Here is a 13,186-nt window from a genome sequence, read left to right as displayed (position 1 = left end):
GGTTACTCTACATCCTCTTGAAAATCAGCAATTTCAGTGCTGAAAACAGAGAAGCGACTGGCTGTTTCTAATTTCAAACCAAGTGATTTCCAAAAGCGATCCGAGACAATTTTCAATGGTTTTAATTAGCCAGTGGCTCATTTTTACAATTCACTTCACCAGAGGCCTTCACCTCCCAGCCACCCACGAAGCCCCTAGACCCTCTCTGCGGCCACGGCTGGCTCGGCGCAGCCTAAAAAGGGCCGGGCGCGCTTCTCTGGGCTGCGGCTCGCACAGCTTCGCCCCTCTCCTCAGCCGCCACAGCTAGAGCGGTCAGCCAATGGCCGCCTCCCCTTGTACGCAAGAAAGAGAATCCTGTAGCAACAGAAGCCAATGGGAGGTCGGGGGCGGGCATATCATTGGCTGCGCGCGCCCCGCGGTGCAGTCTGGGCCTCCGCCTCCGTTTCCCTGGAGCCGAGGTCGCCGCGCCGCGGCCGCCGACGGCCGTCCACGGCCGACTGTCCCGCCCCTGCTCTGGCGCTGTGTTCAAACCTCCCGCACCCCGGCCCCCTCCGCGCCCGCCCCGCAGCTTCCCTTGCCCCCCACCCCGCCCCGCAGCCGAATCAAGCACCCCCACCCCCTCTTTAGCCCGCAGACGCTGAGGCCCCGCGGAGAGAAGGCAAGGCGGCGGGCGCCGAGTCGGCGCTGAGGAGGGGCCGCAGCGGGTTGGAGGTGGGCTTTGGGGTGGGCGTGGAGACGAGGGGGGAGGAGGGGGTGCGGGGCGAGGCCGGGCTTTGGGGGCGCTGGCGAGGTGGCTCTCGTGGACAGGGGCGTGCGAGTGGACTTTTCAAAGGATTAGGGATGGAGGAGGACTTGGGGACGCGGGGAGGAGAAAGTCCCTAGGAAAGTAAATCTCGAGCCTGGCACTAGGAGGGTCCCGGGAAGAGGGGAATTTGAGGGGAGCGAGTTGGGGGGAAAGGTTGATTTGGTGATCGGGAAGAGAAGGAAGGGAACGCATTGCAGGAATACTTAGAGAAAGGGGTTCAGAGTTATTAGAAAACCCCAGAGGCCTCTCGACTGAAGATGGGAAAGGAGGACCAGAGTCAAGAAGGGGAAAGAGGCTGTGAGGCTTTGGGTAGCTCTGGGATGATAAATGATGGGAAATGAAGACTGGTTAGCGTGGAGAGGATCTTTGGTGCAGGCTGTGAAATTTTTATGAATCCTTCAGAGATGGGATGAGAGCAGGAACGAGTTGGTCCCCCAAAATGCCTTTCTGGCGTAGATGAGTTGGAGTGGGTGCTCAGGCACTTGGTGTTTTAAGTTGGCAGGACCACGGGATAGTGTTTAACAGTGGTGAAGAACACGGGTCCAGTTCACCTGAGCTTCATCTCCTCTCTTTGACTCACCTGGGCTTAACCCCCCTCTCATCTCACCTGAACGTAAATCCCTCTCATGCACTTTGCTGCCTTGGATAATCTACAAACATCAATTAGTAACAGATTCCTAGCTGGGAACAAATGACTAGCATCGTATTTTCCCATTTCAGAATGGGAATGGTATAGATATCGTGAAGATTAAATTTATTGAGACTGTTCACATCTATACCTACATACGTGAAAAAAGAATTGGATATTAAATAGTCTGCCCTGAGTGGTGATTTTCAGTCGTGGAGCACCCCCCTGAAAGTCTGAAGAAAGTTTTGGCTTCTGTCTACAAAAGTACACTTGGGCACCTACATGTTTATGATGGTCCTTTATTTGAGGTTAAGAGTTTGGATTAGGTATCTCTTTGGGATCAAAGTCATCATTTAAATAATTTTTGTTGTTGTTGAAGGGCCTTCATGCAGTTTGGAAAACAGTTAAACAGAAAAGGATACAGTTCTGGAGATTTCTTTACTTTTTTTCTCACTTTAGTGTGGTTATTATTTTAATCTTTTTCAGTTGTAGTTTTACATTTGAATTTTATACTACTGTTCTAAATATTTCACTTTAGGATTTTGCTGAATGTTGACTTGCATGTTTATTCAAAACATAAGAGGAAATAATTTGTTTTGATTCTCTTAGGTTGACAGTGTCATTTTAGATGTCAAAAACTGTGACTTCAGAAAAGTGATTTTTCTTTTGTCAGAGTCGCATCTCTTCTGTTAAACAATCATGGAACCATGATTCTGTATGACACAGTAGAGGACTGTTAGGATAAACATGCTGACTTTCTCCTGCCTGTCATTCCTCATCTCCTGTATGGAATCCTCCTTTATCCACCACTTAATTATTGTGTTTCCTCATAATTCAGTCTTCTGCCTTCTGTTCACTCTGTGTTCTTTTCTTGGCTTAGTTCATTCTCAGGCTTTTGATAGTCTTCGCTTCCACCTTCCATATTTTTGTCAATATATAATGCATTTTTAAAAAAATCTCTTTCCTGGAACACTTGAGGTAGCTACAAATTTATATAATTGATTTTTTGGTATTTCCACATAGATTTTCCCATAGACATCCTCAACTCACTGTGTCTGATAGCCAACTCATCAGGTTTCCTCGCCAAATCTGTACTGTTGAATGGTACCATATTCACCCAATTTTTCAAGGGTTTATTTAGGTTCATTCTCCTACTCCATATATAATTGGCCACAATGTCCAGTTTATTTTACTTGATAAACATGGCTAAATCAATTCTGCATTCTGTATTTCTAAGTTACCGAACCTTAGTTCAGACTTCTATCATTTGTCACCTGATCTCAAGGCCAGTTGTTATTATTCCTTAAGCTTTATTGCTCTCAAGTTGTTGGGTTGAGGATGGATCATTGTATTTTTGAATCATTGTCAGATCTTTGTCGATGTGGTTATTTTAATCTTATTGAAGATCCTTTGGTTTCAGTGAACTTAGTATAGCATAAAAATCCTTCTTGTAATGGTCTCTTACACTTAACTCTGTCTCACTTATTATTGTCAATACTTTATCACTACCTCCAGTCAATACAGTCATTTTAAACCAGCATTGTCCAATAGAAATATAATGTGAACTGTATATGTAATTTTCAGGATCCGCACAAGAAATTACATACAGGTGAAATTAATTTTAATAATGTTTTATTTAACCCAAGATATCCAAAATGCTGTTTCAATACATATTGAATATTAAGATTATTAAAGAGGTATTTTATGTTCTTTTCATGTACTGTTTTCAAAATCCCATGTATATTTTTTACTTAACAGCTTCTTTCTGTTCTAACTAGCTGTATTTCAGGTTCTCAGTCTGTTTTGAACTATTTGCAGTTTATCTCATGCCTTTTACTTCTGCACATGTTGTTTCCTCTTACCGAAATAGGGTCTTCCTTCATCAACTGTCTTCTTTTGCTAACCTTAGCTGTCATCTTGCCCCCACAGAACACAAATACACAACCCAAATCATACTTGTACGTGACCTCTGCTAATACCAAATAACTCAATTTTAGGCATTTTCTCCTCTGGCAGTCTTCCCAAACTCCCTTTTGTCCTCTAATCGTCGTTTTGAGTTTCCTCGGCTTCCATTATTTCCCTTTATCATTAGTATTTAATACTACTTATCTTTCTTTTCAGGCTGGGAGTTTCTTAATAGTAGGGATCAGTTGACTCATTTTTGTGTCTCCGACTTTATCCATAGTCCAGTGCCTGATGGTAGGTATTCAGTAAATGCCGAATGAATGAATATTCTGCTTTCATTTGACTGAAGTTTGGGAATACATACTGTAGTTAAGATGCTTTAGTTTGACCCATGTTTCCGTGTGCTATTTAAAGGAAGTTGATTATACCTTAAATCTTAAGTCTAACCTTGACTGTGATCTGACCTAGAGTCTAGGAAATTATACTTAAAATCTAAACATAGTTTGATTTTTAAGCAGAAGTCAGTGTTGTGTAAATATATGTAGAATAAGGAACCATTTAGCAACATCCTAGAATGTCGAGAAGTAGAGGAATGGAAACACTTGACTTGTTTCTAATCATTTCTCCCTTATAGGAGAGAAAGAGTTATAGCTTTAATGCAGCAATATTGTTTTTACTTTAATCTCATCTTCAGTTATTTGTGGGTTTGGTGGGAGAGAGGGTAGATATTGCTCATCTCTTTCTCTCCTGGTTTATTTTTATTTCACTCATCTAGTTGGCTATTCCGTGAATTCATATTGGCAGCAGAGGTAGCCAGGTAGCAATGTTTTATGCAAAGAAGTTGAACACAGGGAAATAACAGGAAATTAACAGTTCTTTGATTTTACGTAGTTTTTTTTTTTTTCCTTAAAATGAATTTTTCTTAAAGTCACGTGGATGAGATGCTTATTATAATATTCAGTATACAGTGGACTCTACAGCTTTGGTTTACTTTCTGATTCATTTGAAACTGGATTTGTATATCATTTATAGGAGGCATTTCTGTTACTGCAGAAGCTTGTACTAATCTTTTTTCTGACTTGTGATGTGTACTACTTGGGACTTTTTAAAGATGAGTTGGAAAATGATAAGTGCTAAACTTGATGGCTTTCTGGCATTGCCACAGTAGCACTCCTGGCCACTTTTGGAAGATAAACAATTCTTAGAAATTGAAATTGGACAAGATTTATAGTTTTTATTTTCATCTGGTTACCCTTGTACAATTAAGAGAAACAGATGAACAACTGTTAACTGACTCATTCTTTGTCACAAAAAAATTAGTTTAAATTAGCTGGAGAGCTTTACGTGAAGTATAAATCTTCAGTGTTCTCTATTGATAATTTTTTAAAAAAAATTTTATTCACTTAATGTGACTAGTTTATATTAGTCTAATAGAAATGTTTGTAACTGCAGGTGAAATTTATTTTGTCTGAAACCCTATAGGTTATTTCCATCATTTAAAATTAACCCAGTAAGAATATTCCAACTTTATGATGGGAATGGCTCAGAGCAAAACTTTTGACTTGTTCATTTTCTCCCTTCTTAGACATTTTAGAGATTTATGTAAGTCTTATACAATTAGTTGAATGTGGGACGATTTAATTATTTTCTTTAAAATAGAAAGGTACATTTTATTGAATGAAAGTACTGATATATTCAAAATAGCATTATAGATTAATCATTCATTTCACAAAAACATTAATACATGGTATTGTGATCATTCTGGTGAACTAGACAGAGAGGATTTCTGTTCCTATGGGTCTTATATTTAACAGGAAGAGACAAATGTGAGATTATTCCCAATAGTAACAGAGTCTGTGAAGAAAATAAAGCAGAGTAATCTCACCCTTGTGAAGATCTAAGGGAAGGTCCTAGGTAAAAGGTGCAGCAGCTCTCTGGGTTGGTGACATGTTTAGCACGTTAGAGGCACAAAAGAATGCCACTGTGGCTGCAGAAGATGAGGGGAAGAGATAAGGCATGAGGTAAGGATGGAGAAGTAGGCAGGAGGGCCAGATCTCACAGGAGTTTGCAGGTCTGGCTAAGGAATCTGATAACTATTGAAAGCCACTGAAAGGTATTAAGTAGAAGGTCTGCTTGATGCTGTCTGATCTCTGTGTCAGGTAGCTTTCTGTAACTGGGGCAGCAAGAATGAAAGCAGGATATCAGTTAGGAGGCTATTGCAGAAAGAAGATGATGGTTTGGACCAGGGCAGTAGCAGTGGGGATGATAAGGAATCATCCAATTTGGAATATATTTTGGAGATAAACCAGCCTGGTTTTACAGATGGTTTGGTTGTGGGATGTAAGATTAAGAAGAAATCCAGGATGATCCTTCGATTTGTGACACGGATAATTTAGTAGATGGAAATGCCATTTAATGAGGTCAGAAAAATAGGAAAAAGTTGGTGAGCGTAGAAAGCGAACAGATCATGATTTTGTATTGGCATGTTTAGATACCCAGCTGGAGTTGTCAAACAGGAAGGTGAATATATGAATCTGGAAGGCAGGGCAAGTGAGGTCTAGATGAGATCACCTAAGAGGAGAGCGTAGATAAAAGAGGGCCTAAAACATGGTGCCTTGTGTATTCTAGCCTTTAGAGATCAGAAAGAGGAGACAGATTCACCAGAGAAGACGAAGAGATGGCCAGTGAGGCAGTGAGAAAACCAGGAAAGAGGAGGCTAAGGAAGTTATAAAGAGGGTGTTGTAGGAAGGAGGGAATGGTTAGTCTTTTCAAATGCTCTGTGAGGTCAAGGACAAATAGGACAGAAAATCGATTTTTGGATTTCGCCAGGGTGAACGTCATTGTTTGTTTTGATGAAAGCTATTTCAGGGGAATGGTCAAGATGAAAACCTGACTAGTGCAAATTTAGAAAAACGTTGGGAAGGAAGTAGAGGTTCTAGATTATCATATAATATAGTATAATATTCTAGTATAGATTGGGCTTCCGTGGTGGCTCAGTTGGTGAAGAATCCGCCTGCAATGCTGGAGACGTGGCTTCGATCCCTGGGTTGGGAAGACTATTTTAGTATAGATAGAATAGTCTTCTTTTATTGGAAGATTGGCATGGAGAAATTGGGTTGTAGATGCAATAGGGACCTGGAGCCAAGCAATAGCTTTATTAGAGCCTCTTTGTTAGTAGGAATGATCCAGTAAAGAGGGCTGAATTGCAGGTACAGTCCTTGAGATGGAGAGGAGGAGTGGGAAAGAAGGCAGGTGAGTTTAGCTCTTAAAAGGAGCGGCAGTGCTTCTTCAGTTTTAGCAGGAGAGTGCCACAGAACCATGTAGTTGCAGATGGAGGGGGCTTTAAAGATAAGATAGTTCTCACCTGATTGTTGCTGTTGAAATAGTGAATAGGTCCCTCAACTAAGAGAGAACTTAGAGTCCATTTCAGATTTTACTAATTTAACTCTGTGACCTTAGGTAAAATGCCATCTTGGGTAAATCACTTTGTTTTTCTGGGTCTTAGTTTCCTTAATCTATGCAAAGAAAGGACCGATTTCTCAGGGTTCCTTCTAGTGCCAAATTGTTCCGCAGTCTTGTTTAGTAGTAATTCACGGGTTTTTATTTGCTTGTACTTTGTAGCAAAGTTATTAGTTGTTATTCTGATAGTTGCGTCATCATGTCTGTACCCATTTCTTGCCTTTCATCTTTTTGGTCTAATACTTCGTGTATGTTCTTTAACTTGTTTTGTTTTCCTGTTTGCTTGTTTGAACTGTTTTTTTCTGGCAGTAGTGTTAGCCAGGCAACTGTGTTTTTACAAGGACTAAGACCTAACTTTATAAAAGAAAATTTTCACGAGTGTCTAAATTTCTATTCTCTAGGAATGCTTAGATCTTTGGATTGCAGTACATTCTAAGGAGGGCTTGTTTGTTGTCATGAAGAATTGTAACACAATATGGGATACATATTTTAAAAATAGCCTACCTTTTTTTGGCATAGATGCTAAGTAATCAGAAGTTTGGCCAAGGCAAGAAAAATATTGTCTAGTGTTCCAGGGACTTTTTTTTATTTTATTTTATATTGGAGTATAGTTAATTTACAATGTTGTGTTTCAGGTGTACAGTAAAGAGATTGAGTTATACATATGCATATATCTATTCTTTTTCAGACTATAGAGTTCCCTGTACTGTACACTAGGTCCTTGTTGATTATCTATTTTTTATATAGTAATGTGTATATGTTAATCCCAAACTCCTAATTTATCCCTTACCCAGTGTTTCCCCTTTGGTAAGCGTTAATTTGTTTTTGAAGTCTGTAAGTCTGTTTGTGTTTCCTAAATAAGTTCATTTGTATCATTTTTCTTTTAGATCCCACTTGTGAGTGACACCATATGGTACTTGTTTTTCTCTGTCTGGCTTACTTCACTTAATATGATAGATCTCTGGGTCCATCCCTGGCATCCGCTGCAGGTGGCATTGCTTTGCTCTTTTAACGGCTGAGTAATGCTCCATTCTGTGTGTGTACCTTACCTTCTTTATCTGCTGTTCCGTCAGTGGACGTTTAGCTTGCTTCCACAGCTGGGCTGTTGTAAATAGTGCTACAGTGAACATTGGGGTGCATGTATCTTTTCAAATCATAGTTTTCTCTGGATATATAACCTGAGGCTGACTTTATCACTTCATGTAGTTAACATGTAATATTTTTAGGGAATATATAAAGGATACATAGAATAATTTATTGTGATTTTTTCTTAATTGGCCATCTTTGATGGAAGAGCCAGACCCTACCTTAAAGGAACTCCTAGTGTGTTTTGCTCATCTTAATTTCCTCATTGTCTTTAAATGGCATCTGTAGCCATTAGTAATTTAGTAATTTGTGTTGACTGAGTTGAATAGATGTATGAATTGAATAGTAGTTTCATAAACTTTGGAGGAGTGATTGCTTGTATCAAATTCTCTTAAAAGTTTGAGAATTCTTATTAGGAATAATTAGCCTAAAGATGACTCATCTGTGGCTGACTCATGTTGATGTATGGCAGACACCAACACAACATTGTAAAGCAATTATCCTCTAATTAAAAATAAATTTAAAAGAAAGAAATAGCTATTTACTTAAAGCAAAGAGTTATATTTGCTGTTAAAGATGTAGATCTGACCATATGTATTTTTCTTCCAGTTGGAGACAACATTAAAATCATATTAAGGATAAAAGAGAATAAACCTTTAACATTGAAAAGATGATAGAGTACCCTCAGTGGATGAGAGATTATTAATACAACACATTTCTGAAACAGGAAAGGGAAATGATGCATGGAACAGATTAGAACAGAGAGAGCTATGTCGCAAGATACTCAAGAGGGAAAGAAGTATTCTGATGTATCCTGCAGATTCTCAGAGAATCTTAGGATTTAAAAAGAAAGGAAAAATTAAAAATGGGAAGAAAGAATAATTGAAAAACTATGACTGGAATAGTTGTGTCTCAAGCCTGTGCACATCAACAGTATGATTCTCTCTGCCCTTTACCCCTTCCTCTCTTTCCCATTAAAAAATAGGGACGTCATTTCTTCTGGAAATGATAACATTTAAAAAGTAGAGTTGCTGTGGCGGACATTTGTGTTTGGAGATAACCCCTCCTCTTTGCTAACTTGCAGTAAGTCCCCCATATAGTGCTGATTCTCTGCTCTTCATCCTGAAGCAACACGTGCTTGTCAGGAGGCCATGCTCACGTGCAGTTTTGTTCATTCTTCTTTCCTATGGGTGACCAAACATTCACAGAAATAAAATCAGCAGTATTTAAAAAGCCTAGGCTAAACAAAGTGAAAAACTAGCTGTGTGAAACGTAATTTCTGCATCAGAAGAGATCTTAAACAAAATGTCTATTTAGAGTGTTCTCAGGGGAGGAAAAAAAGTATTGCCTCATTAAAGCAAGAATAGAATAATTGTTTGAAAAAATCAAAACAGAGAGTTCTTAGAAAATAAGGTTTTTGCACAAATTCAAAAATCCTGGATGGTTTTGACGATAAATTGAGTAAATGTCTTTGAAAATAGAACAAAAAGACAAAAAGAGAAAGTCTGTTATTTAACCAGTAGAAGTTTAAAAAAGAGTAAAGGGAAAGTCAGTTATCAAAAATGTAACCTAAGCACAATAAGGAAGAGGGAAGCAAAGGGCAACACAATGAATGAAAAAAAAAAACAAAAAACCTCACACCTATGTGTATATCTTTGTGACATTTAAGTATAGCAAGAGGAAAGGTCCTAAAGGCAACTAAGGAGTTTTGTTTTGTTTTCTTTAAAGATTACCTATAAAGAATGAGAATCAAGTGGACATAACTAGAGTGTAAGCTCCGTAAGGCAGAGATTTTTTGTTGTTGTTTTTTTTTTTTTTCATTACTGTTGCATAATGAGAGCACAAGAAACATATGGTGAATAAAAGAATGACTGTCACATCCCATAAGCGGCTCTGAGGTTTTAAAGACAGTGGAGCGGTGTCTCCAAAGTTCTGAGAGAGAATGACTTAGAATTTGGAACCTAGAAAAATAATCAGGTATGTGGCAAAATTCTCAGGCATACAAAGACTTAGAGCTTTCACTTCAGATAACCCTTCCAGAAGAAGTTGCGTGAGAATATGGAGCAGTGAAACACAATGAAAACGAGTAAAAATAACATGGACTACTAGAAAAGGTAGATTAACACAGAAGTACGATAAAAATAATTCCAGAATGGCAGCAGTACAGCAAGTAGAAAGTAATTAGTTTAAATTAGGAAATTACTCCAAGAAAAAAATGTCTTTAAGAAGAATAACAGATTTCAGGCTACAGATAGGATGACTAAGAAACTGATAGATATCAGTGACATGGTAAGAAGGATGTTTTTTTCCTCTCAAGAAAAAAGGACAGAAATTCCCAAGAAAAAACTGCATAACCAACGTGTAGTTGCATGTTGCAGCCATTTAAAAATGAGATATGAGTTAAATCCTTATCTTTCATAGCCTAAAATTACTAATTGAAGAAATAGTATAAGCATACTACTATATATAAAACAGTTAACCAACAAGGAACTGCTATAAAGCACAGGAAACTATACTCAATATTTTGTAAAGACCTGTAAGGGAAAAGAATCTGAAATTGAATATGTATGTGTGTATATATAATTATTGTACACCTGAAACTTCCCAGGTAGAGCTAGTGGTAAAGAACTCTTGCCAATGCAGGAGACTTAAGAGACTCAGATTCGTTCCCTGGGTCGGAAAGAACCCCTAGAGGGGGCATGGCACCCCACTCCAGTGTTCTTGCCTGGAGAATCCATGGACAGAGGAGCCTGGCGGGCTGCAGTCCATAGGGTCGCAAAGAGTTGGACACGGCTGAAGCGGCTTAGCATGCATGTACACACACTGAAACTAACACAATATTTTAAATCAACTATACGTCAGTAATAAAAAGAAATAGTAAAAGCAAAAAAGTGTAGTCCATTAAAATGGTTGTCCCAGGGAACAAGACTTGGATAATGGGGCAATGGATATTTCCTTATTTTTTTTTTTTAAAGATGCATATATTGGGGGCAGGGGGTGGGTAGGGAGAGAGCTAGTGTTGGTGCATAGGAGATGAATGACAGGTAGTGTTTTTGTGGATTCTTACCCTTTGCAAGAAGAGTTAGGTGGATTCCTGACTTAGAGGGGATGGGTCATAGGGAACTACTTCTGCTATATGCTATAAACAGAAATAATCCTCAGCTGTATCATATAGTTAACTTTTAATTATGCTATTAAAATTAAAACTGAAAGTCTTTGACAGGGAACGTTAATCAGAATTTACCGAGCATCTTGTATGTTTGTATTATAAATATAATTATTGATATTTAGCAAGTGCTTACTGTGGGATAGTTAATTATTCCATTTAGTTGTCACAGCAATTTTCTAAGGAAGATACCATTATTATTTCCATTTTACAGATGAGAAAATTGAGATTTAGATGTAGATTGAGATTTGCACAGCTGATAAGTGATGGATCCACTTAATTGCCTTAATTCATTATCCTTTTTCCTCGGACAATTTTTTACATGTGTAAATATTTTCTTTCATGATTTGCAAAGTGAAAGATTCAGACTGATTTATATATTTGTAATATTAGTCCTTGCCTTTGCTGATTTCAGCTCAAATAGCTAATTGTAACAGAGTGAGATTGCTAGGCAATAAAATCTAAGTTAGTTTGCTTGATTTTTTAAAAATCTTTTTTTTTTTTTTAAAACAGCATTGTTTTCCTCTCTTTATTTTCCACTGTAGGTCACTAGTACATGGAAATACAATTGATTTTCATAAGTTCACCTTTCCTTCATGAATCATTTATTTATTTATTAAAAAATTCTTTTTTTTACTAAGGGAAATTTCAAACAAATACAAAAGCAGTGATATTAGAGTAATGAAGCTGCAGGTGTCCACAGTTTTTACATTGTTTTACTAACTCATGGCCAGTCTTATTTACTATATACTTTTACCTCCTTCCCCGTGGATTATTTTGAAGTAAACTCCAGGCATTATTTAATTTTATCTATAAATATCTCAACATCTACCTTGAAATATAAGGACTCTTTTTTAAAAAATAACCATAATATCGTGATCTTACCTAAAGCAATAGCAGTTCCTTAATGTCATTAAATATCTAGTCAGTGTTTTAATTTCCTCAGTTTTATAATTTTCTTTGGCATAATTTGTTTGAATTAGGATTGAAACAAGGCTCATAGATGGCAGTTGTTTGTTTTCCTGAGGCCTTTAAAATATATAGATACCTTTCCCTATCTCTTCCTTTTCTGCTTGCAGTTTATGTTAAAGAAACCAGTTGGTCCTACAGAATTGGCCACAGAGTAGATTTTGCTAATTGCTTCCTTGTACCTCTGTCCCCTGAATTTTCTATAAATTGTCATTTCAGTTTAGAAGTTTGATCAAAATCAGATTTTATTTTTCTTGTAGAAGGAATCTGTTACCTCAGGGGAATAGTTGCATCTCCTCTGGAGGCACACTGTGTCTGATTATTTTCTGTGGTGTTAGCCATTAGTGAGCATGATCTAGTTTCATTATTGCGTTAGTAACTACAAAATGACAATGTTCTAATTCTGTCATTCGAATATTCCCCTTTTTAATTTATTAGCTAGAATAATTCTGTAAAGAAATACTTCCTCTAATCTACTATTTTGTTGTTCTAAGATAGAGCTTGTAACAGTGTAGACAGGATACATGTTAGATTTTTTCCTCTTCATGTATCAATTTTCAGATGAATGAGTTGGTTCCTTAGTATCTTTCAGAGGTAATCATTAGTTTTTAAAATAGCATATGACGTCATGAATTTAAACACGTTCTATGTGTTTTAATCCTTTGCTGGTACAGTTCTTGTTGCAGATGCTATTGTCCCATCGTTGACTGGTCAGAGCTTCCTGGAGCACTGTCCTGAACCCTTGTGACACTCCATCACGAGTGTTTCAGAGCTTTCTTGCTCTCTACTGTGACCACATTTCTAGATCGTAGGATAATACCAGCAATGCGATTATTGAAAATTGTTTTTAGAAAAATTCTGAGCCTCGTTTGTCAGTAGGATCATCTCCCTAGGGATTGTGTTCTTTAAAGTTGTTAGTACTGGTTAATCTGTGTGGCTTTGCCACCAACCGTATATATGAAAGTGAAAGTGTTAGTTGCTCGTTGAAATTTGCTTTGTTGGGTCTGACTCTCTGCGACCCCATGGGCTGTAGCCCGCCAGGCTCCTCTGTCCATGGGATCCTCCAGTCAAAAATCCTGGAGTGGGTTGCCATTTCCTTCTCCAGGGCATCTTACCCACCGAGGGATTGAACACAAGTCTCCTGTATTGCGGTTGGATTCTTTACTGT

At 38.1% G+C, this 13,186-nt stretch overlaps 1 protein-coding gene across 2 annotated transcripts in view; it reads left to right on the top strand.

Annotated features, from left to right (window-relative positions):
• Positions 1–422: 422 nt before the first annotated feature.
• Positions 423–13,186, top strand: part of LCA5 (lebercilin LCA5) — a 58,022-nt gene continuing 45,258 nt past the window's right edge. The window contains exons 1-2 of one of the 2 annotated variants that reach the window (XM_042253161.2): positions 423–711; positions 3,555–3,632. The gene's annotated coding sequence lies outside the window, so the exon portion shown is untranslated. The remainder of the gene's footprint in view (positions 712–3,554; positions 3,633–13,186) is intronic. The other variant, XM_027972300.3, reaches the window with a different exon arrangement.

Source organism: Ovis aries, chromosome 8 (genome assembly GCF_016772045.2).
Source record: "Ovis aries strain OAR_USU_Benz2616 breed Rambouillet chromosome 8, ARS-UI_Ramb_v3.0, whole genome shotgun sequence".
NCBI classification, from domain to species: Eukaryota; Metazoa; Chordata; class Mammalia; order Artiodactyla; family Bovidae; genus Ovis; species Ovis aries.
The sequence above is the reverse complement of the archived record's forward strand: the minus strand, read 5'-3'. Positions and strand labels throughout refer to the sequence as shown.